Genomic DNA, 26,256 nt, shown 5'->3' with positions numbered 1-26,256 from the left:
ATTTGCCATTCTTCCACTGTTGGTATCTCTTGAGATTTCCAGTTCTTTGCGATCAATAATCTAGCTGCTGTTGTGGCATACAAAAAGAAGGCTTTGTCCTTATTGGGAATTTCCTCTCCTATAATCCCCAAAAGAAAGGCCTCCGGCCTTTTCAGAAAGGTGTACTTAAACACCTTTTTCAATTCATTGTAAATTCTTTTCCAGACGACCTTTAATTTGGGGCATGTCCACCACATATGAAAAAGGTACCTTCCTTCTCTTTACACTTCCAGTACTTATTGTCTAACGTATGATACATCTTAGCCAACTTAACCAGTGTTAAATACCATCCGTACATCATTTTCATTAAGTTTTCTTTCAAAACAGCGCATGCAGTAAAATTCCACCCCTTTTTCCACAATCTCTCCCAATCACTTAACATAACATTATGTCCCACATCTTTAGCCCAGTCAATCATCACTGACTTTACTTGTTCATCTTTCGTTTGCCACTCCAACAATAATTTATACATTCTGGATAGATTTTTGCAATTAGGTTCCATTAGTTCTATCTCCAGTCTGGTTTTTTTCCATCTGAAACCCTGAATTGTTACTATCTTGTTTAAACATTTCGTTGATCTGATGGTACTGTAACCAATCAGTCCACTTGTCCTTCAATTGGTCATATAATGTTATCCTATTCCATCAGCACATCGCTATATTTTAACGAAATAAATTCTGTATTTAACCTTTTTCGTGCTTTAGCCTCCAAAGGTGAGATCCATCTGGGTGTCTTTATATCTAATCCAAACTTTAAACAATGCTTTCCGAATTATATGATTCTTGAAACCACTGTGGGCTTTAACTTTATCATACCATAAATATGCATGCCAGCCAAATCAGTTATCAAACCCTTCCAGGTCCAGCAGGTCAGCATTTTCCAATAAAAACCATTCTTTGAGCCAACAGAAAGCTACTGACTCAAAATATAACTTCAGATCTGGCAGGGAGAAGCCTCCTCTCTATCATCCATTAACAATTTAAACTTCATCCTTGGTTTTTTCACCTGCCATACAAATTTGGACGCCTTCTGCCATTCCTGGAAACACTTTACATTCTCAATTATAGGTAATACCTGAAACATGAATAACATCTTCGGCAGCACATTCATTTTAATCACAGAAATTCTGCCCAGCAGTGGTAACTTTAAATTTGACCATATCTCCAAATCTCTCTCTATTCCATTCCACAGCTTCTCATAATTATCTTTGCTGTTAGGTTAACACCCAGATAGCTTACCTTTTTAACAAAACTTAGACCAGTCAATATCTCCAAATTACCAGATTCTTCCATTGTAAGATTTTTTACCAATAACCTTCGTTTTACTCTTATTCAGTTTCAAACCTGCATGTTGACCAAATTATTGTATAACTTCCAGTGCTTTACTAGCACTGGATTCTGGATCTTGTAACGTTAGCACTAAATCGTCTTCAAATTTATATTGTTCTGACCCTACTGTAATGCCTTTAATCTCGTCATCTTGTCTTATCACATTCAGAAGGACCTCCAGGACTGAAATACATAGTAAGGGGAAAAGGGGGCACCCTTGCCTGGTTCCTTTTTCAATTTTAAATTCCTCCGAGATCACATTATTAACTATTATTTTTGCTTTCTGCTCAGAATAAATAGCATGTATTCCATTAATAAATTTTTGGCCAATTTCCATATTGAACAGATTCATTTTCATAAAATTCCAAAAAACATTATCAAAGGCTTTTTCTGCATCTATAAACATTAAGATTGCATTAGAATCCTTTTTTGATTCTAGCATTTCCAGTATGTCAACCACCATCCTTACGTTGTCCTTCATATGTCTCCCTGGCAGAAAACCCACCTGGTCCTTATTAATAAGGTCATAGAATCATAGAATCATGGAGTTGGCAGAGACCACAAGGGCCATCCAGTCCAACCCCCTGCCAAGCAGGAAACACCTGCTTGGTTTTTTAACACTAATTTAAATCTTTTTGCAAGAATACTTGCAAAAATTTTGTAATCCACATTAAGTAAGGAAATTGGTTGGTAATTTTTCACCTGAGCTCTATCCGTGTCCGGTTTAGGAATCAACGTAATATAAGCTTATTTCCAGGTCTCAGGTGCCTTGCTCCCCCTCAATATGTCATTACATACATCTTTGAAGGGTTGAGTCAACCAATCTTTCAAAACCTTATAGTATTTAGATGTTAATCCATCGGGTCCTGGGGCCTTCCCCAGTTCCATATTGGCAATTGCCATCTCAATTTCTTGTGTTGATATCTGGTCATTGAGTAGAGTCTTTATCTCTGTGGGAATCTTTTGCAATCCATTAAGTTCTATAAATTGTATTTTGGTAGTATCTTCTTTTTCCTTTGTATAAAGCTGTTTGTAGTATTTTTTTAAAAAAATTCCTGATCTCTGCTGGGTTTTCAATATATTTCCCCTCCACCACTAAATGTGACACAGTATTCTTCTTCTGCCTCTTTTTAAGTTGCCAAGCCAAAGGTTTTCCACATTTATTTGCTGATTCAAAATTAATTTGTTCGTCATTTTAATTTTCCATTCTACTTCCTGATTGATGATTGAAGAATATTGGGTTTGTAGAAACTTAATGTCATTTTGGATAAGAGTATTATTTGGATTGGCTCTTAACATCTTCTCTTTGTCTTTTATTTGCAACAGAATCTTGTCCACTTTTTCCTTCTGGGGTCTCTTTCTAGTGGCATTCTGTTGTATTAGGAATCCTCGCATCACCACTTTACTTGTGTCCCAAACCGTCCTTATGTCTACCTCAGAATTCAAATTCGGTTCAAAATAATCTTTTAGGGTCTTTTGGGCACTCTTCACGATCTGTTCATACCTCAGTAATGCGTCATTCATCCTCCATCTGAAAGATCCCTGCAGAGTAAGTTTCAATTGATTCATCTTTTGTAACCATGAAAGGCTGATAAATGTGTTATAGCCTAAGCTTTTGTGGGCTGCACTCTGACGAAGTGGATTCTTGACGAGAAGATCTGGTGCCACTATAAACTTCTGAGTCTCTTTGTTGGCTTTGTGTACTTATTTTGAAATTTATACCAAGTTTCTACCACAGTATCTCCATGGAAGCTTAGAGACGGATAAAACTACAGGGGTGCTATAAAATTTTATACCACTCACTCACTCTCACACACAACCCCAGTCTGTAACATCGTCAAGTTTACACAAATTGCTTATCTTTCTTCTTCCTAGCCCTCCTTCCACAAAACAGTGCAAGACATGCTTACAAATTCAATGCTCCTGTCTACACTGATGGCACGCAAAACCTCATGGGGAAGAAAACTATGGGAGGAATTCAGTATTGTGCGGTGTCAATCATTCCATCACAGAAAACATGTCAATGTGCCAGAAATAATGGTTGTCCCTCTCCTGTCTCCATGCATTGAACATTGGATCTACTTTGGTCCCAAGAAAAGTTTTATGCCTAGGAGCTGATCATTGGGCTTTCCTCTCACTGCATCCTTCTCCAACTTGATGCTCTCTGGAAGTTGTTAGACTACAACACCCATCATTCCATTGGTCATGCTGGCTGTGGGTGAGGGGAGTTGGAAATCTAATGATGTCTGGAGGGTAGTAAGTATGTTGTAAAACGCTAACTCAGAGGTTCTGGCAATCCCACTGTCTGAGAATGTCAGGCAGTATTCAGAATGCTTCACATGTGTTGGCCCATTCTGAATTATTGTGTCTCGACTCAATGAGGAGGGATTTGAAGAAGCCTTTCACCTGACTGCACAGCCCCTGTGCAGTGGGAACAATCAAACCATGAAGTCACTGATCAACCGGTTTCCTTTTTTAACCAAACACAGTTTGAAGTTAGCTTAATATCCCGGTGTGTTCCAAAGCTGGCACCTGTAGTTTCATGGTTTGGGCAAAATGGAAAGTTTGTTAGTTATGGCTCATAAGAGACTGTCTTGTTTCATCACAGTTCACCATCAGGGCCAGCCCAATCATGAGGTAAACTAGAATAATTAGGTCAGGGGGCAGATGAAGGGGGAGATGGGACTAGCACATCCCCAGTTCCCCTGTTTGTTGGCCTTGCTGCCGGTGCAGGACCACTGTTGGTAAATCTGTGAAGCTACCCATGCAGAGTCCTTCTCTTTTGCCCTCTCTCACTAAAGGTTGGGTCGGAATCCTTCCTGGAGTGATGCATTCTGCTTCTGGTGGCCAGGAGATGGTGCTGCTGACTAGAGATTTTTGTTGTAAACTTGGGTCAACATGGATTTCAGTGTAAATTTGCTGCAGCAATGCATTAAAAACTGTGCCTATTTGTAACCCTGCTTTTCAGGCTGCAATTCAGTCATCTGAACCTGGCCATTATCTTTAAAAATTATTGAACATCTTTACAAGGTATGCCAGTGTTATTCTATTTGCACTACACATGGGATTGCTGAGGTTGCAAGATGTGCCGAGATTTTTACCTCAGTGGGAAGCAAAGAGCATTTTGGAAACAGAGGCAATTTAGAGGAGGAAAACGGGGGTTGGTGGAAGGACACCTCTTCCAACACAGCCTCTGCTCTGATGAAATTCAGAGTCCCCTGCAGCTGCTTAGGTAAAGTAAGAACATCAGGAGATTTGACCGCAAACCTCCCGGGTAAAGTTTGGTCTAACAAGCCTTTTTAAAGTGGATTAGAGAGAAAGCGCAGGGAGGAGGAATGTTCACCACCATAGCAAATCAGAACCTCCATGTCTAGAGGCACTGGACCTGTGACCTCCAGATGATGGAAACCCAAGTGAGAGGACGGCACTTACGTTTCCCAGAATCCCCTCAGTGTCTGAGAGCAGGGTCTGGTCTGTCCCCCCTGCTCTCCCACTGGGCCACCGGCTGGTATCTGCATCTCCCCTGACGAAGGCTGGGATGACACCATACCCAGAGTGGGGAGGACTGGGAGCCTGTGGGGTTTCCCAACTTGAACGAGGGGGGTGCATCGTCTTCAGGAAATCCTGGGCATCCCAGTGCTGCTGCAGCTGCCCCTCCTCTGTCTCCTGCTTAATTTGACGTAAATCTGCACAAGGCAGAAGATCCCTGAAGGTCTCAACTTGGCCGGCAGGAGATCTTTTTCCTTTGGACTCCAGTCTCTCCCTCAGTGTCTGGGGGCAGGGGCAGGTCTGTCCCCCCTGCTCTCCCGCTGGGCCACCAGCTGTCATCCGCAGCTCCCCTGAAAGAGGCCAAGAGGATACCATCCCCAGAGTGGGGAGGACCGAGAGCCGGTGGGGTTTCCCCCCTTGAACAAGCAGGGTGCATAGTCTTCAGGAAATCCTGCCACTGGGTACCCCAGTGCTGCTGCAGCTCCTCCTCCTCTGGCTCCTGCTTAATTTGACGTTGTCAGGGGGGTTGAAGGCACTATACCAGGGGTCAGCAACCTTTTTTTTGAGCCGTGGGCCAGTCCACTGTCCCTCAGACCATGTGGTGGGCCGGACTATTTTTTTTTGGGGGGGGGTTGAACGAATTCCTATGCCCCACAAATAACCCAGAGATACATTTTAAATAAAAAGACACATTCTACTCATGTGAAAACACACTGATTCCCGGACCGTCTATGGGCCGGATTGAGAAGGCAATTGGGCCGCATCCAACCCATGGGCCTTAGGTTGCCTACCCCTGCAATATTCCAACCTCCCCTCTTCCTTCCTTTCTTTTTTTAAATTGAAAAAAAAATGATATTCATCTCGCCATCTTACGCTTTTGCAGTCCTCAGACAGGACAAGCTGAGGATAAACTGTGCCTGAATCCAGAGCAACATTTGTTGTTGGGGAGAGAGATGAGGCATAAGGGAAAGAGGCAGAATCTGTGGAAAGAGAGGATGCCCCAATACAAGACACACCCCGAGAACCAGGTCCCCTCTCTCATGAAATAGGACTTCCTTGTGTTATAGGAAAAAAACTGCTCCATTTCCCTTATGGTATACCCAAGAGCCCATATAGAGTCCTCCTTTTAGGTTCTCTATCAGTAGGAGAAAATAACAGGCTAACCAGAGAATATTGAGGCAGCTAGTAAGCCTGATCTTTATTAAAACTGTTGCAACAGGGTGCTCCCCCCCCCAGAATGAAAACAAACACTGCCAAATTCTTTTTTGCACATCCAGAGACAGTCATCTTCACTCGCAGGAACTCTGGGAACTGTAGGTTCTGGGACGAACCTCTCAACAGAAGAGTCTGAGCCTCCTTAGCCAACTACAATTGGACACCCTGAGACTACAAATTCCCAGAAAAGCTGCATGGAGTCCAAGGCCTTTAGCCGCAACCCTGACCAAATGACCTTTTCATTCAGCTGGAAAATGATATCATTAAAAAGGTCTTCAGTGGATTATGCAAAGTTCAAGTAATGAGCACCTGGGAAAGAGATCCACAAGACAAGGGCAGACCATCATTTTGGCAGTGAAGGGTGGAGGTCGAAACTCAACAGATTAAACACCTTGAGCATTCCCGATTCACTCTCTCTCCGTGTTTATCGAGCAACAACTTGCCACTTATTTCGTACATTTAGTATATGTGACTTTCATTACTTTGCATATGTGTATGGAAATTTATGTACAAACACCAGAACATCACACAATGTTCCATGCATTTAAAATTGATTTCCCCCTTTATTAGTTTCTTTTCTTTTTAAAATTATTTTTATATGACTGTAAAAATTCATTCACTCTCAAAATCACAAATGTTAAAAATTACACAAGATTCTTCCAAATCTCTAGACTTCCCTCCTCCCCTCCGTGGGTTCTTTACTAAACCTTTTCAACTGCATTCTATAAATCCTCCTAATTTTTAATTCCACTATTGTATCCAAAGTCTATGTTACATGACAAGTTATTTAAGATCTAGCAAAGAGTTCAAAGGTCTATAATTATCTGTCAAATAGAATATAAATTTCTCCCATTCTCTGTTGAAATTTTGAACATCCTGGTTTCTGATTTTCCCAGTCATTCTTGCCATCTCTGCATAGTCCAATAGCTAAGTCTGTCTGCCCACTCTGATAGGCACCGTGTTGTCTTTTCAAATTTGGGCAAGCAGCATCCTTGCAGTTGTTGTAGCTTTCCTTCAGTACCTCTTTATGAGTTTCTTAAGATGAAGTAAGGAGTGAATCCTGAGTGGAAAAATACATACATTTATATGGTGATTCCCCCATGTGAATTCATTTATGAATATTAAGGTCTCCACTCCCTTTGAAGCTCTTTCCAAATTCCATATATCTCTGGGCTTTAACCTGTGTGACTTAGTTGATGTTTTCTAAGGTTCCATGGTGATTGAAGCTCTTTCCACTCTCTATACATTTAAATGGCTTCTCTCCTGTGTGTTCGTTGATGTTTTCTAAGGTTTCCATATTGAGTGAAGCTCTTTCCACACTCCATACATTCAAATGGTTTCTCCCCAGTGTGAGTTCGTTGGTGTGTTCTTAGGTTTCCATTATGATTGAAGCGCTTTCCACACTCCATACATTCAAATGGTTTCTCCCCGGTGTGAGTTCGTTGGTGTTTTCTAAGTGTTCCACTTTCACTGAAGCTCTTTCCACACTCCATACATTTAAATGGTCTCTCCCCTGTGTGAGTTCGTTGGTGTATTATAAAGTGTCCACTTTGACTGAAGCTCTTTCCACACTCCATACATTGAAATGGTTTCTCCCCCGAGTAAGTTTGTTGATGTGTTCGAAGTGCTACATTTTGATTCACGCTCTTAACACACTCAGGGGATTTGAAATTTTGCCCCCCTGTGTGCCTGCTCCAATGTAATTTAAGTTTATCCTTCCGGCTGAAGCTCTTTCCACACTCTATACATTTAAATGGCTTTTCCCCTGTGTGACTTCGTTGATGTACTCTAAGGCCTCCACTTCCACTGAAGCTCTTTCCACATTCAACACAATTAAATGGTTTCTCTGCTGTGTGAGTTCGTTGATGTTTTCTAAGGATTCCATATCGACAGAAGCTCTTTCCACATTCAGTACATTTAAATGGTTTCTCCTCTGTGTGAGATTGTTGGTGTATTGTAAGTTTCCCACTTTCACTGAAGCGCTTTCCACACTCTATACAGTTAAATGGTTTCACTACTGTGTGAGTTCGTTGATGTCTTCTAAGGTCTCCACTTTGACTGTAGCTCTTTCCACACTCTATACATTTAAATGGTTTCTCCCCTGTATGATGTCGTTGATGTCTTAAAAGGTCTCCACTTTGACTGAAGCTCTTTCCACACTCCATACATTTAAATGGTCTCTCCCCTGTGTGAGTTCGTTGGTGTATTCTAAAGTGTCCACTTTGACTGAAGCTCTTTCCACACTCCATACATTCAAATAGTCTCTCTCTTGTGTGAGTTTGTTGATGTACCCTCAGTTTTCCACTGTGACTAAAGCACATCCCACATTTCATGCATTTAAATTGTTTCTTTGTTCTTCCCAATGAATTCACCAATGGCTCTGTAGAATTGTGACCGCCATCTTCCTCACCTGTTTGGGAGTGGGGGGTGGGATAGAATCCTGTTAGACTTCCAAGATAGACAAGAAAGGAACTAAACACACGTCAATATCAATGTGCACCTTTTCTTTTTTTAACACAGCCTCCATTCTCCACTGTCCTCATTATGTTCCTGGCCCTGCAGTCCCTCTCTGGGGACAGCCATCGTCCCCACCCAGAGACTCCTGCTGTGGTTGTTGTGGCTGTTGTGGGGGCTGCCACCATGTTTTTATATGTTTTAAATAGTTTTTAATCTGTGGTGTTTTGAATTTTGGTTTTGTTCGGGGTGGGCTAGACATTTGGTTGGAGCTGGGGATTGTTTTAATTTTAGTAAAATTGTATATTACTATTATTGGGGTTTTTTTGTTTCTACTGTTTTATTACTTTGTGGTATGATTTGTGTTCTGTTTTAAGGGGAGAGGGTCACGGCTGCCTGGGAGTAGGCCCCAGCCAAAGAACGTCTGGGGCAGGTTCCACAGAGAGGGGATGCACTGGGATACCCGATCTCAGTGATCATGTGTAGGAGGAGGCGTTACACTAAGAATAGACCATGTCATTACCAAGGAGGCAGGTTTAGTCGTCATTTGAGGACTATCCCTGCCTCCGGGTCTGGTCCAACTGTCTCCTTGATCCTTGCCTATCCTTGCTAATAAAGCGAGCCGGGAAGGGCTGGGTGATGGGCTCTGTGAGGTGGTGAATACTTCCCTCTGTGATGGAGCCTTCCCAGACCCACTGAAAGAGGTGGTTATTAAACTCCTTCTTTAAAAAAATCTTTGAACCCAGCCAATATGGACAGCTATCACCCAGTCTCAAATTTTCTATTCTTGGGCAAGGTGATTGAGCGGGTGGTTGCTGAACACCTCCAGGCATGCCTGGAGGATGTGGACCATTTGGATTCCTTTCCAGTCTGGATTCAGGCATCAACATGTGACTGAAACTGCCTTGGCCATGCTGGTTGATGATATCTGGTGCGCTAGGGACAAAGGTGAAAGCTGTTTCCTAGTTCTGCTGGATCTCTCAGCGGCCTTTGATACCATCGACCATGACACCCTTCTGGACTGTCTGGAAGAGCTGGGAGCTGGGGGCAAAGAGGTTCCGCTCCTTCCTCCTGCATTGTGTCCAGAAAGTGGTATTGGGTATGAGTGTTCAGACCCTTGGGCTCTCACTTGTGGTGTTTCGTCCTCTCACCCATGCTTTTTAATATCTATATGAAGCCGTCTGGAAAGATCATCAGGGAGTTTGGACTGGGTGTTCATCAGTATGCAGATGACACCCAGTTCTACCTCTCTTTTAAATCAGAACCAGTGAAGGTTGTGAATGTCCTGTGTGAGTGCCTGGAGGCGATTGGAGGATGGATGATGGCTAACACATTGAGGTTGAATCCTGACAAGACACAAGTACTGTTTTGGGGGGTCAGGGAGCAGGCGGGTGTGGGGGACTCCCTGGTCCTAAATAAGTTAGCTGTGCCCCTGGAGGACCATGTGCGTAGCAACTTTTTTGACCAGAAAGTATAGGCTACAAGTTTTACAGCTTCCCCACAAAGCTCTGATGGCAGGACATCTGGACATTAATAAAACAAGGGATGTATACAAATCATTTTATTGGCCAGGCATGAGTAAGGATATCAAAGCTTACTGTCAGTCCTGTAAGGTGTGTCAACTAGTTGGAAAGGCACGAGAAAAGACCAAGGATTTATTGCAGCCAATCTGTGTGGTGAGCAATGCCTTTTCCAAAATAGGAGTTGATTTTATAGGACCCATTTCTCAAACTACCAGGAGTGGCAATCAATGTATTATGACAATAATGAATTATGCCACAAGATATCCGGAAGGAGTCCCACTAAGACAGTGGTGGCCAAATTCAGCCCTCCAGCTATTTTGGGACTACAATTCCCACCATCCCTGACCACTGGTCCTGGTAGCTAGGAGTGATGGGAATTGTAGTCCAACAACAGCTGGAGGACTGAGTTTGGCCACCACTGCACTAAGAGATATAGAGGCCAAGACAGTTGCAAGTGCATTACTAACTATATTTGCCCGGGTAGGATTTCCAGATGAGATCATCACAGATTTAGGGTCTGCATTTATGTCTCAGCTGATGAAATAACTTTTGAAAGCCTGTGGAATAAGACAATTGACCACCACAGCTTATCATCCTCAGACAAATGGACTCACTGAAAAATTTAATGCAACCTGCAATCATATGCTTAAAACACTGAGGTCCAGGGCTTCCGCTTCCGGTACGGACTGGTATGGTCGGAATTCCATCTGCTCCCGACCTCCATGGGGAATTTTGAGGCTGTTTTGGGAGTATGCAGCCTCCCAACCTTCCCAGGCATGTGGGAAGGGCAGCTCGCCCACGGTGCTCCAAAACCTGCTCTGACCCTTCGGGAAAATGGGCAGGGGAGTCAGGGCGGATAGCCCCCCTGAGGTTCGGCACTCCTGCGACCGGCCTGTCCGTCCGGGATTCCCAACGCTAAGAAATATAAATTAGTGAGTCGCCTTGGGCATGCTTCAAACGAAAGAGGAGAAAGTATTTTGCTAAAGAATCCAGCCACTGTTTGAAAAGAAGAGGATGAGAATTTACGACTATCGGTATGTGAAATATGTGAAAACGGGACAGAAGGGGGGGAGGAGCCCTGGACTATGTGATTGTATGATTTTATATTGGGCAAATACCCCCCAGAAGACCCAACGTTTATATAACAAGTGAGATTTGAATGATTGAAAAACTGAGAATGGAGGAGAACATATGAACTATAATCTATAAATGTGTGAAGTATGAAATGAATCCCTTGGACATTGACGGACTTTAATTGGAAGAATTTGGTTGACTGCCAAGAAATGACGCAGTTAGAATTATGCCCGGACTGCAACGCGAGATCGTAGGAGGGACAAGGCTGCATTTCTTTTTCTTTTTACGTGATTTATAAGTGAGACGGCTAACCTCCAAAGATTTATAACTTGGTGCAGATCGGGACTTTTAAAAGTGGAAAATATACGAAATATAATAAAGAAGAAAATGGTGACTGTACAAATACGACTTTTGGATTTCAACCAGCAAAACGAAAGAAGGAATGTGGAGTACTGACTTAAAATCACACAGTGATACTGCTTGTTTGGACTTATCTTACTTGTTGGATATATCAGCGGCTGTGAAAACACTGGAAGAGAAAGCAAAGCAATAATTTATGATAATAGAGCCTCCGGAATTTGAAGCATGGGAAGCCTTAAATAAAATTTAAAGTAATAATTTGGACAATTTGGAACCTTTTTTTGTTTTATAATTGGAGAAATAATTTGGAATGTAATTTGGAATGTTTCATATGATATTGTTTTATTGGAAACCACAATAAATATGATTTGTAAAAAAAAATAAAACACTGAGGTCCAGCGCCGAGGGCCTTCTGGCTGTTCCCTCACTGCGAGAAGCAAAGCTACAGGGAACCAGGCAGAGGGCCTTCTCAGTAGTGACACCTGCCCTGTAGAACGCCCTCCCTTCAGATGTCAGAGATAAACAACTACCTGACATTTAGAAGACATCTGAAGGCAGCCCTGTTTAGGGAAGTTTATAATGTTTGATCTTATATTGTGTTTTTAATATTCTGTTGGGAGCAGCCCAGAGAAGCTGGGGAAAACCAGCCAGATGGGCAGGGTATAAATATATTATTATTATTATTATTATTATTATTATTATTATTATTATTATTATTCTAATTATTTTTTATAATTATTATTCTAATTCTATTATTATTATTATTATTATTATTATTATTATTATTATTCTAATTCTAATTTATAGGGGCGCTATAAATTATTATCCCACTTACTCACTCTCTCACACAACCCCAGTCTGTAAGGCTGGCAAGTTTACATAATTTGCTTATAATACTGGCCACTTCTGGTCTTCAAAAGCCTGATCCTATGTGTCGAGCCTCCAGCCACAGGAATTGTTTATTATGATAATGGGTCCTTTGTCCCTTAAGCCCACCAAACTGAGGAGGTGCATGCATTTATTGTGTTTTGATGCTGGTGGAATGTATCACTCTGAACTTGTCTATAAAAATAAAAGTAATAGAAACAATTTAAATATATGAATTATAATTATGGGAAGCATTTCCATAGCTGCTTTGGAGAAGGCCTCACCCCTTCCTTCCTTCCTTCCTACTTCCTTCCCATCTTTTCATCTTTCTCCCTCCACCATCGATCCATCCACGTCCCCATCTCATCTCCCCTGGAACTCACCAGATTTCTCCAAGGGTCCATGGAGGAAATGCTCAGAGGTTGTGGGGAGGGATGCAGGAGACAGCCTGACCAGGTCAACCATGCATGCTCCTTCCATCCTGACCAGGTTTGCAGGTTCAGTCTCAGCTAGGTTTGCAGGTTCAGCTTCCTGAGGAGGGCAGAAGCCAGAGCAAGTTGCAGCATCCTGGGAGGGAGGAAGAAGCCAAGGGAGACTCAGAGCCCCTGAAGGGATTCTCTTGCCCAAGACAGAAGCCTCAATTGAGCACCCCCTTCCCAAGAGCCCCCACCCATTTAAAAACACCTTTGGCCATTCCTTTCACCTGCCTGTCCCACCTCCCTTCGGAAGACTGGCATAGTATGTAATTAGTGGCCTGAGAGTAGATCCCTTGGAACTTAAGAGTTAATCTGCAAAGGACTGCTCTGAATACATGGGTGGCCCTTGCATGGAGAAGAAGGAAGCCCCTTGCTTGCATCTGGACCCCCTGGGAGAGGTGCTCCCTCTGCCTCCTTCTCTGTCCTCCTGCCCTGCAAACACCCTTTGCTCTTGTTGCTTAGGGGAGAGAGGCAGCTGATGGAAATAGCCTTCAAACCCATCCGTTTGCTCCTCTGCTCCCCCTTCTGTCCTTTTGGGAAACAGGAACTTTGGTCAGGAGTAAACAACTTAGATGGCAAGTTCACAGGAGAAGCACTCTGGAGCACTACTTACTCATACTATGTGTGTGTTTGGACCTAGAGGACAACATACATTTTTACACCACGGGATTACTTTATTACTTTAAGAGGGCAATTCTTTAAAATCGAAGGCCGTTTCTACAAAATGAAATACTTCCGAAGGCAGCCTTTTACAACGAAATTTTTGATGGTTTTTGTTTTGTTGGAAGCTGGCCAGATGTGCTGAGGCAACCCAGTCAGATAGGTAGGGTGAAAGTTAATAATAATAATAATAATAATAATAATAATAATAGCTTCCTATGCCTGTCCTGCTATGCATGCTGATCAGAGACTCTGTCCAAACAACCCCTTCGAACGCAACAGGGTTTCCTATTTTTACTGCTATCAGTGGGAACAGTCAAACCACAAAGCTACTGATCAACCAGAGTTTCCTGATTTGACCACACACAGTTTGAATTTAGCTTAATATCCCGGCTTGTTCCAAAGCTGGCAGCTGTAGTTTCCTGGTTTTGGCAAAATGGAAAGTTTGTTAGTTATGGTTCATATGAGACTGCCTGGTTTCGTCACAGTTCACCATCAAGGCCAGCCCAATCATGAGGTAAACTGGAATAATTAGGTTAGGGGGCAGATGAAGGGGGAGATGGGACTAGCACATCCCCAGTTCCCTTGTTTGTTGGCCTTGCTGCCAGTGCAGGACCACCGTTGGTAAATCTGTGAAGCTACCCATGCAGTCCTTCTCTTTTGCCCTCTCTCACTAAAGGTTGGGTCGGAATCCTTCCTGGAGTGATGCATTCTGGTTGAGGTGGCCAGGAGACTGTGGTGCTGGCTAGAGTTTTTAGTTTTAAACTTGGGCCAACTTATGTTTTAGTGCAACTTTGCTGCAGCAATGCATTAAAAACTGTTACTATTTGTAACCCAGCTTTTCAGGCTCTGATTCGGTCATCTGAACCCGGCCATTATCATAATAAATCTTGCAACAACCTTGTTGGGTTTTTGCTTTGAAGCAGCTTCTCACAGAAGCAATTAAGAGTTGGCTGAACGCCAAGAAGACTGAGCAGAGGGAGTTTAATCTGCCCTGGATACAAGTCTGCTTGTATCCAGGATACCAACGTTGCTAGATTTACTGAGGGCGCAATGAGATTAAGGGCCACTACAGTGGTGCCCCGCTAGACAAATGCCTCGCTAGACGAAAAACTCGCTAGATGAAGGCATTCGTCTAGCGGAAGGCTGCCCCGCTAGACGAAAAAGTCTACGGGGCTGCCTCGCAAGACGAAAAAATTTTGTCTTTTTTTTTTTCTTTCGTTTTGCGGAGCGCGGCTGTCATTGCCGCTCCGCAAGACGGAAAACCCACTAGACGAAAATTTTCGCAGAACGAATTATTTTCGTCTAGCGGGGCACCACTGTATTTGAACGGCAGTCATAACCATTTGGCCGATCTTTTTACCCACTATTGTTTTTAAACTGTACATTGTGTGTCTTTTGTTGCAATGGCTGCTGGCTATGCAAATAAAGTTTATTATATTATATATATCTAGGATACCCTGGATACAAGTCTGCTATTGGACAAGGTCATTCATATAGGCATGATGACTCATCACTTTCCTTGTTGGTCTGTGGTTAAACGTGTGAGTTGGTCAGTGTGATTAGTCAGTTGGAGTTTGTTCAGTGAGAGAGTTAAGGTCTGTGTCTGTATCCTGTATATAGTAATTTGTGAGTCTGCTGTAAATAATAAACGTCTGTAGTAAACCAAGTTACTAGTGAGCAGCGTCTTGTTCCTGCTTCATCCTGCCAGCTTGCAACCGAATGCTTCTGGACAGTCTGCGTGATTCTGCAATACTCAACTGGTTATAGCTGAGATACTTCAATAAACCTTGCAAAGTAGGCCAGTGTTATTCTATTTGCACTACACATGGGAGTGCTGAGGTTGCAAGACGTGCCAAGATTTTTTACCGCAGTTGGGAGCAAACAGCATTTTGGAAATGGAGGCAATTTAGATGAGGAAAGCAGGGGTTGTGAAGGGACAACTCTTCCAACGTAGCTCCTGCTCTGATATGTTTGCAAACCTCCCATGTATAGTAAAGTTTGGTCTAGCAAGCCTTTTTAACGTGGATTAGAGAGAAAGTGCAGGGAGTAGGAATATTCACTATCATAGCTAAACAGAACCTCCATGTCTAGAGACACTGGACCTGTGACCTGCAGATGCTGGAAACCAAGGAGAGAGGAGGGCACTTACCTTTCCCGGAAGCTCCTCAGTGTCTTGGAGCTGCAGCAGGTAGTCCTCAGCAAGGGCTGCCGCCTGGGCACAGGTCTCTGGCCTGCATCCCTTGACCCAGCTCTGCATTTCCGCAGGCAAGATAATCAGGAACTGCTCCAGGACAAGCAGCTCCACGATCTCTTCCTTGGTCCGCCTCTCTGGCTTCAGCCACCGGGAGCAAAGTTCCTGGAGCCGAAGCCAGACCTCTCGGGGCCCCTCGGCCTCCTGGTAGCAGAACCGCCTGAAGCACTGCCGCTCCATCTCCGACCTCATGGCATCGTCTTCTTCCTCCTCGTCCAGGATCTCCTCCTTCACTTTCACAGAGGAAATCAGCTCCCCTCCTTCCTCGTGTGATTCCCCACGCAAGTCTGGTAGGGTCTGGTCGGTCCCCCCTGCTCTCCCGCTGGGCCACTGACTGACACCCACAGCTCCCCTGAAGGAGGCCGGGAGGACACCATCCCCGGAGGGGGGAGGACTGGGAGCCTGTGGGGTTTCCCAGCTTGAACGAGGGCGGTGCATCGTCTTCAGGAAATCCTGCCACTGGGCATCCCAGTGCTGCTGCGGCTGCCCGTCTTCCGCGTCCTTCTTAATTGGACGTAAATCTTCCCGTGGTAGAAGATCCCTGATGGTCCCAACTTGGTCCGCAGGAGATTTTTTTCCTTTGGACTCCAGTCTTTTCCTCTTTGGTCCCTGTTCCTCCACTTTCACATCACTCTGCTGCACAAGGCAAAATATCAGGAGAGGTTAAAACACAAAAACCAACTTTAAAAACCCATTGACTGCTATTATTATTGGAAACATGCTTTTGGACAATTCATCCCTTTAAAGAAAATATATCATGATGATCATCCCCTCTATTGCCAATCCTCACATCACTAAAAGATGCCAAATACATGACGGAAGAATTATGCACGGTGTGCAGAAAAAGGGACAGATAAAAGCTTTTCTTCCTCTCTCGTAACACCAGAACTTGCAGACATCGACTGAAGATGCAAGTCAGGACAGGATTCAGGATGGATAACAGAAAAGTCTTCTTCATGCAGTGCATATTTAAACTATGGAAGTCACTTCCACAAGAGGCAGCGATGGCCATCAAATTGAAAGGGGATTAGAAAAATTCACAGCTGTCAGTGGCTACCACAGAAATACAATAAACATAACCGGCTGCGTTATAACACAAATAAAGTCTGTTATTTGAGAGGAAGTTTTGACAGCTCCTCCTGCTGTTGTCGGGGGGGGGGAGGGCAAAGGAGACAGTTCCTGAGACGGAGGGAGGGTGTCACGTGACAGACGGACGCAACATCCTCCTCCCTGAGGTGGTGCTTGTTTGTCTGCCCCTGCCCCCGCCTCTGCCGCTGGCCCCCCCCCCATGCAAGAGCAGGGATAGGAGCCTGCGGAAGAGGCACAGCGCAGCGCGGAAAGAAAAGCAGCTGCCGATTCCTGCTCTGGCGAGTGTCAGAGGCGGGCAGCAGCAGAAGCGGCGCCCAGTGCCTTCTCTCCGTAACATGCAAAGACTTTCCCCCTTCCTTTTTAGGAGGAAAAAAGTGCACGTTGTGGAGCGAAAAATACGGTAATACAGATAAATGCAATATTATACATTTTACAAAAACAAGATAAATGCCATAAATAACTATACATACCAAATATGATGCATCACAACAGTGGATCTATAGCATAATGGTGGCTGCAATGAACACAACTGTTACAAACAGAGATTATATGGACAAACACAATAATGATTTTGGTTACGGGTGTTGGCAATCTACAGAAGCATAAAGTCTTTCTTAAAGTGAACCTGGTGGTACAACAAACATAAAACAAACTCCAGCTAAGTTCAAATGTAATGCACTTGAACGCTCCTATGTAATTATGAACAATTTCAAATTCTAAACTAATGATCTGCAACAGACACCCAAATATTCTAGAATAACAAAAATAATGCATTATGAGTTCTTAAAGAGATCCATGCGGCCCATAAAACTAAACAACTAAATTCATCCTCTGGTGTTCCACATGTCAACATTAATGCCTACTCATAAAAAACAACTGTAATCGATATCAATGTTAAGGCCTGAGGGATGCAAGGCGTTAAGTAAACAAATGAACCTAGTTTCTTTTTGCATAAGGAATTTTTTAGCTTGTTCTGTAGCACATAAGTATGTCCAAATCACAAAGAATGTTAAGTCCTAATCCGAATGAGATGATTCAATAAAATGCTGTACTAGAGGAGCATCTATTACATTATTCCTGATCCTGGAATGGTGCTCCGATATTCTAACTTTGATAGGTCTGAGAGTGTGACCCACATATAACAACCCACAAGGACATCTGATCACGTAAATTACATGTGAAGTAGCACATGTGGCAAACGATTGTAGAATAAACTTAAAACCTTCATTGTTAGTAAACTCTTTAACCTGCAGTGCAAATTTACAAGAGGTACAATGCCCGCACCTGAAAAAACAACGAGGAATATTAGAAAAAAACGCATTGTGTGGGTGTGAATTTTAAGTCTGTATGTACTAATATGTCCTTTAAAGATTTTCTGTGACATTTGGCAAAAAGGGGGGTATTATTACACTAAGGAATGTCCTTAAGAATATGCCAATGGTGCCTGATGATTTTTTCAATTTCAAAAGTCATATGGTTATATTCAAGGGAGGCAAAAACACGGATTCATCTTTGTTGATATATTAATAAAGGTAAAGGTAAAGGACCCCTGTGGTGCTGGAGGAGACTCTTGAGAGTCCCATGGACTGCAAGAAGATCAAACCTATCCATTCTCAAAGAAATCAGCCCTGAGTGCTCACTAGAAGGACAGATCCTGAAGTTGAGGCTCCAGTACTTTGGCCACCTCATGAGAAGAGAAGACTCCCTAGAAAAGACCCTGATGTTGGGAAAGATGGAGGGCACAAGGAGAAGGGGACGGTAGAGGATGAGATGGTTGGACAGTGTTCTCGAAGCTACTAACATGAGTTTGGCCAAACTACGAGAGGCAGTGAAGGATAGGCGTGCCTGGCGTGCTCTGGTCCATGGGGTCACGAAGAGTCGGACACGACTGAATGACTGAACAACAACAAAAAGGACCCCTGACTGTTAAGTCCAGTCATGAAAGACACTGGGGTTGTGGCGCTCATCTCGCTTTACTGGCCTAGGGAGCCGACGTTTGTCCGCAGACAGTTTTTCCGGGTCATGTGGCCAGCATGACTAAGCCACTTCTGGCGAAACCAGAGTAGCGCACGGAAACGTCATTTACCATCCCGTCGGAGTGGTACCTATTTATCTACTTGCACTTTGATGTGCTTTCAAACTGCTAGGTTGGCAGGAGCTGGGACCGAGCAACGGGAGCTCACCCCGTTGCGGGGATTCGAACTGCCAACCTTCCGATCGGCAAGCCCAAGGCTCAGTGGTTTACAAAACAGCACCACCCACATCTGTTAATATGATACAGTAAATAACATACTTTATTTGTGTTATGACGCAGCCAGTAACATTTATTGTATATGCGTAGTATCTTGTCTGTAGCCAAAGGTTTGTTGTTGTGTTGTCAGTGGCTACTAAGCATGATGTTCTGCCTCCACTGTTGGAGGCAGCATGGCTCTGAACGCCAATTTCTGGGAACCACAGCTGGGGAGAACCTGTTGCCTTGGACCCCTGATTGCACCCCTTGAGCTCATCATCGTCTAAAGCAGGCTTCCTCAAACTCGGCCCTCCAGATGTTTTGAGACTACAATTCCCATCATGCCTGACCACTGGTCCTGCAAGCTAGGGATCATGGGAGTTGTATGCCAAAAACATCTAGAGGGCCATGTTTGAGGAAACCTGGTCTAAACGGAGCAGCTCTCCAGGGTCTCAGGCAGGGTCTGTGCCAGTGTGACCCACAGATGCCAGGATTTGCCCCTGTGCCCTCCTGCAGGTGCCGTGCCCCCGAGCTGAGCCCCTTCCCCTTCCTGCCCGGTTGGGGGGCGCCCTGCAGCCTCCGGCTGGACTCGGGGCCTGATCCTGCCAGGCTCGTGCTCTCCTCCTCCTCCTCCCCCTTGCTCCGTCCTCCTGCCCCCCCCCCCGCTTTTGCACCTCTGACTCCTCGCTCCGTCCCTGCACCGGAATCCGGCTCTTCTCCGGGGAAACTCGCCAGGCCACTGCCCGCTGCTCCTCCGCTCTCCTCGGCGGGGGGACAGGAAAGTGCAGCCGCTCTCGAGTCCCCCTGGCTGGCCCCGTTTCCTGCCTCTCTGAGCATCGGAGCTCGCTGGCTGTGGGTTGGGCCCTGGGAGGCTGCAAGGCTGGATGCGCCCCCTTGCAAGGCGAAGGCATCGTGCATCCCGCGAGATCTCCCTGCTGCTCCCCCTGCCCTCGTATTTGCAGCCCTCTGCTTCTGATCCTGGAGGTTCTGCTCTTAACTGTCGGGGCAAATTGATAAACCCTTTCAGATTTGGTCAGCCACTCCTAGCTCTGGAGCAGCTGGGAACAAGCTTTTGCCACCCTTTTCTAGGGGTCTTCACACGCCACCAGCTGTGTCTCCGTGTACACAAATCGCTGAGCTGTCGTAGAGCCTCCGTGAGATGCTTAATTTCAGGGTTGTGGGTTCGAGACCCATGTGAGAAAAAGTGTGATGTTACCTTGAAATGGTGTACACAATATTCCAATGGTTAACACCCCCCCAGAAAACCTCCCATTTCTATACCATTTCTGTGTCTTCTGTAATAAGTGAGTTTTGTTTAGAAAGCTGTTTCTCAAAATTTATCACATCATTGGAATATATATTGCATCATATAAGCTATCCAGTATGTTCTACTAATAAGTCTCCTTGTGATCTGGTGTGCAGTCACTGGTTTCTAAATCCTCAACATGAAAAATTCCTGAAATACCATTTCAGGAAGCTGGAACGATGGCAACCTCCTGGAGAAAAGGGCCTGAATGCCTCTTATCTTTCCATAAGGTAAAGGTAAAGGGACCCCTGACCATTAGATCCAGTCGTGTCCGACTCTGGGGTTGTGGCGCTAATCTTGCATTACTGGCCGAGGGAGTCGGCGTACAGCTTCCGGTCATGTGGCCAGCATGACAATTTACAAAGCCGCTTCTGGCGAACCAGAGCAGCGCACAGAAACACCATTTACCTTCCCGCTGGAGCGGTACCTATTTATCTATTTGCACTTTGCTGTGCTTTCGAACTGCTAGGTGGGCAGGAGCTGGGACCGAGCAACGGGTATCTTTCCATACCCACAAATATTTATCTCATGAAAATAGGGACATCCCATTTTAGAATGAAAATTTTACTATTTATTACCCACACATCTTATTAGGTTGCCCTAGCACTCTGCACAGCTTCCAACATATATAAAAAATAGTAAAATGTTAAACATTAAAAAACTTCCCTATACAGGATTGCCTTCAGATGGCTCGGATAACTCTTGACCCTCCAGCAATTCTCCAATGAAAATAGGGATGACCTAAGGCAGGCATGTCCAAAGTCCGGCCGGGGGCCTAATCTGGCCTGATAGAAAGTTTCATCTGGCCCCAAAGGAAGGTCTGTTTATGGTTAGAATCATAGAGTTGGAAGAGACCACAAGGGCCATCCAGTCCAACCCCCTGCCAAGCAGGAAACACCATCAAAGCATTCCTGACAGATGGCTGTCAAGCCTCCGCTTAAAGGTCTCCAAAGGAGGAGACTCCACCACACTCCTTGGCACCAAATTCCACTGTCAAAAAGCTCTTACTGTCAGGAAGTTCTTCCTAATGTTTAGGTGAAATCTTTCTTGTAGTTTGAATCCATTGCCCCGTGTCCGCTTCTCTGGAGCAGCAGAAAACAACCTTTCTCCCTCTATATGTCATCCTTTTATATACCAGTATTTGAACATGGCTATCATATCACCCCTTTACCTTCTCTTCTCCAGGCTAAACATACCCAGATCCCTAAGCCGTTCCTCATAAGGCATCGTTTCCAGGCCTTTGACCATTTTGGTTGCCCTCCTCTGGACATGTTCCAGCTTGTCAGTATCCTTCTTGAACTGTGGTGCCCAGAACTGGACACAGTATTCCAGGTGAGGTCTGACCAGAGCGGAATACAGTGGTACTATTACTTCCCTTGATCTAGATGCTATACTCATATTGACGCAGCCCAGAATTGCATTGGCTTTTTTAGCTGCTGCATCACACTGTTGACTCATGTCAAGTTTATGGTCTACAAAGACTCCTAGATCCTTTTCACATGTACTGCTCTCAAGCCAGGTGTCACCCATCCTGTATATGTGTCTTTCATTTCTTTTGCCCAAGTGTAGTACTTTACATATATCCCTGTTAAAATTCATCTTGTTTGCTTTGGCCCAGTTCTCTAATCTGTTAAGGTCATCTTGAAGTGTGATCCTGTCCTCTAGGGTATTAGCCACCCCTCCCTGTGGATAGCCTACCCACCCGCCTACCGTTGCATGCTGGCATCCATTGTCTGGCTCTAGGACCCGGTTAGCAGTGGACTGTTCCTGTCATCTGGCTAGTGCTCTTCTCGCACAGGCGCCCTGCTCTTTATCCGTCCCACTGATCGGTTCGCACAGGTGCCCTCTGCTGTCTTCTGCCCAGCATTAGTTTCTCGCTGCCACTCTCTGTTAACGTCCCATTCCTGTTCACCATTTTCTGCTTGGTCCTCTCTGTTCTGCCTGCACAACAACTTCAATCCTAAAAAAAGCTCAATAAAATGGTCGGCCCTCACACATCCAATCTGGCCCTCTTTGAAAAAAGTTTGGACACCCTTCTGCTATTGAGAAGTGGGACGTTCTGGGATCAAGATCTGCCAGGAGATTTTTGTTATCACAATAATTTTTAAAATACTCTTTAAACATTATCCATTCTTTATTAACCTTCTGCTTCGATTGCCCTCGAACTCCCCCTTGTCATACTTGCCAATTATAAGTATTCTATCGTTTTAACCTGCCATTCGGTTTTTGTGGGAGACTTTTTGCTTTTCCAGTTCTTCGCTACCAAAATTCTGGCTGCTGTTGTTGCATACATGAAGAGGGGCCTGCATTTTTTAAAATTTCTGACTATTTCTAAAATGAAGGCTTCTGGTCTCTTCTGGTCTCTTTATGAATGGGAATTTTAATATATTTTTTAAATTTATTATATATTTTCTCCCCAAATTCTCTTACATTCCCACCACATATGCATATACGAGCCTTTACCAATTTTACATCTCCAGCACATTTCGGATCTATATTTATACATTTAGGGCAATTTGGTCGGGGTAAGATGCCATCTGTATAGCATCTTCATGATATTTTCTATGAGACTACAGCATGCTGTAAACTTTATGCCTCCTTCCAGGTTTCTCTCTCTTATTCATGTGAATATTATATCCAAGATCTTGGGCCCAACACACCACTACCCCCTTCAGTGTATGTAGTTTAAATTCTCTTAATGGTTAACTGTTTATTGAGCAGGGGCTCTTAGTGTCACGAAGCAATGCCTTTCAACGCAGCTCCATAAAACTGATTGTGCCCTCACACTACCACTTTTGGTGCAGGGACTTTGATCCAGACAGGAAATGTTAAGCAGAATCCACGCCCCTCTCTGTGTCGCCCTCAGGTGTTCTCAGCCTTCACCTGCTTCATGACTCCACCTTGCATGAGAAATAAGGATGGAGCTCCAGGAAACTAGAAGTGGTCCTTCAACCAGCAAGGACATGGACCATCACAGACAGATCCCGTCTCCTGCTATGGGGTCAAGAGTGGCCCTGGGATGGTCAAGAGAGGAGGGGAAGGGGCCAGGGACAGAAGGAATGGCAGGGCTCCAGATGCTCCCTTGGACCCCTCCCTTGACACCAAGGGAAGCTCCTTTTCTGAGGCTAAAAGCATTGGCATGGAGGTTTGATTATTGTCAGGAGCGCAAGGATGGGGAAAAGGAAACGTAAAACACCCTAAGGACACCCTAAGAACAGAATGAAAATAGCCCCAGCTGAGTGAATAGCTACTGGAGAGCATAACATGGGAGTTGAGCTGTAATGTTCACCTGCCTCCCTATACTAGTCTTTTCTAGTTCCCAGGTTACCTTTCCTTCTAGACAGCTCATCATTCCTCCCCATTTCTTTATGGAAAGGCAAAGGGTTTTTATAGACGCAACTCTAACCAACCACTGGTGTCTTCTGGGTGCACTGAGCTCCCTTCCCCCCCTTCCTTTCTCCAGATATAATACAGATTCCCTCAGCATCTTGCCCCACCTTCCAGAAGGCAAATATATCTGATGAAGTGTTTCTTTAGGACATCATTATATTGTATGAAATACCACCTTGTTTCTCTGAAGGGTAGACTCTTTTCATCAGCAGTGATAAATATGACATTAATTGGTTAATGAACAACAGCTTCGATGCTGTCAACATGAACTTTGTCTGAGGTTTCAGACATATCCATTTCATTCAAGAAAGATGCAGAAAATACTTTTCCTTTTTGATTCTGGGCATTTGACTTCTCCCATCCTGCTACCATCAAGGCAGACATTTGGGGCAGAGATCCATGACCCCCTCTGCAGCAGCAACAGGTGGAGGCCTGTCATTTGTCACATTCTGAAGTTGTTTTTTATTAAAAATAAACAAAAGGCTTTTCCTTAGCCTCTCATAGCCCTGAAGTTAGTTCTTGAAAAAGAGAGGGTTGCCAAATAGCATGGCCCCCAAGAATGACAACAAACACTTCCAAATACTTTTTTGCACATCCAGAGACAGGAGCTAGCAACCGTTTAAAGTAGAGGGTGAGATCACTGTCCCTCAAACCTTGCCGCAGGACGGAGGACGCGTGCGCATGCGCACTCTCTCGTTACTACAGAATCCAAAGATTCCATTGAAAAACAATAATAAAGTTCCAAAGATCTCAGTTCTGCACCGCAGCATATCTGTTCCATTCTGGGACACCCTTCCAAGGTTCTGGGGTGTGCGAAGCCTTGTTTCCCAGTTTTTAAAGCGGAGAACACGTGTCCTTCTGCAGCGAGCGGTTCCTTCTGCAGAACAACGTGTGTTCTCTGTTCTCCCATATTGGATGGGGAGACGTGTTTGGGAGTGAAGTTCAAAACAGGGAAACAAGGCTTCATACACCCCAGAACCCTGGGAGGGTGTCTCAAAACGGAACCACTTGCTGCGGCGGCAGAAGGAGCAGCGAGTGAGGGGAGGGACGGAGAGGGGTTGCCTTAAATGGTGGCCATAGAGTTGGCACAAACAAAGCCCAGGCCCATTCCTCTTGGCTCTAGGAGGAGGGAAGGAGGAGGAAAGAAAGCTGCAACCAATCAGAGAGAAACAATACTGCTGGCACCAATCAAAGGCTAGCCCCCTTCCTCTGCAGGCCGGGGGGAGAAGCCAGAAGTCAGGAGGAGGGAGGGAGGAGGCGCTGCCGTCAGGAAGAGAGAGAAAAAAATGGCGCAGCTCGAACGATATGAATCAGAACCATGAGGCGATTTCTGGACTGTCCGTGGGCCGGATACAGAACCTAAGTTAGGTTGCCGACCTCTGTCCAGAGACTTAACAGTCATCTTCACTTCCCACAAACTCTGGGAACTGTAGTCCTGGGAGGAACCTCTCAGAAGTTTCTGAGCCTCCTCAGCCAATTACAATTGGACATCCTGAGACTACAACTCCCAGAAAAGCTGGACCTTTAGCCACAGCCCTGACAAAATAACTGAGCATTTTCTTCTCTCCCTCTCCACCTCCCACATTCACAACAAATCTGTCTCCCACTCCTCAATTCCTTTCACTAATCTCCCCTAGCTCTAATTCTTTCACACATTCCTTTAAAACATTTCTTCGAACTAAGAAACACAAAAACACCCTTACTAGTTACCTTCCACAGGTCAAAAGCCAATGCAGAAAATATTTAATAAAAACAGCTCAAAACAGGTGCACAAGAGCACAGAAAATAGAATATGAGTTTTAAGAGGAATCTCAAATGAACATTCAACACAGACCTTTTCATTCAGCAGGGAAATGCTATTAGTAAAAAGGTCTTCAATAGATTATGCAAAGTTCAAGTAATGAGCGCCTGGAATGCCGAACCACAAGACAAGGGCAGCCCATCATTTTGGAAGTTAAGGGCGGACATCAAAACTTCTCCCCTTGTTTATCTAGCAACAACTTGCCACTTATTTTGTACATTTAGTATATGTGACATTCATTAATTTTAATACATGTATATGTGCATACAAATTTATGTACAAACACCGAAACATCTCGCGTCTTTCAGGCATTTACAACTGATTTCCCCCTTTATGAGTTTCTGGATGTAAGTTAACCCTGAGTGGAACACTCCATACATTTATATGCTCTCCCCCCCCCCGTGTGAATTTGATAATGAATATTAAGGTCCCATCACCTCCTGGCAAATAGAAGGGGAAGAAATGGAGGCAGTGAGTGATTTTACTTTCTTGGGTTCCATGATCACTTCAGATGGTGACAGCAGTCAAAAATTAAAAGACACCTGCTTCTTGGGAGAAAAGCAATGACAAACCTAGACAGCATCTTAAAAAGCAAAGACATCACCTTGCCGACAAAGGTCCGTATAGTTAAACTATGGTTTTCCCAGTAGTGATGTATGGAAGTGAGAGCTGGACCATAAAAAAGGCTGTTCGCCGAAGAA

General features: G+C 44.4%; 1 protein-coding gene and 1 pseudogene across 1 annotated transcript in view; one reads left to right on the top strand and one right to left on the bottom strand.

The window, feature by feature from the left end:
- The window catches only part of LOC117042424, a 40,767-nt pseudogene extending 20,806 nt beyond the window's left edge, over nucleotides 1-19,961 (bottom strand).
- The window catches only part of LOC117042654 (oocyte zinc finger protein XlCOF6-like), a 663,370-nt gene that overhangs the window by 54,393 nt on the left and 582,721 nt on the right, over nucleotides 1-26,256 (top strand). The window lies entirely within an intron of this gene.

The sequence above is a fragment of the Lacerta agilis genome, chromosome 2 (assembly GCF_009819535.1).
Source record: "Lacerta agilis isolate rLacAgi1 chromosome 2, rLacAgi1.pri, whole genome shotgun sequence".
NCBI lineage: Eukaryota > Metazoa > Chordata > Lepidosauria > Squamata > Lacertidae > Lacerta > Lacerta agilis.
Note: the sequence above shows the minus strand (reverse complement) of the source record. Positions and strands in the feature narration are given on the sequence as shown.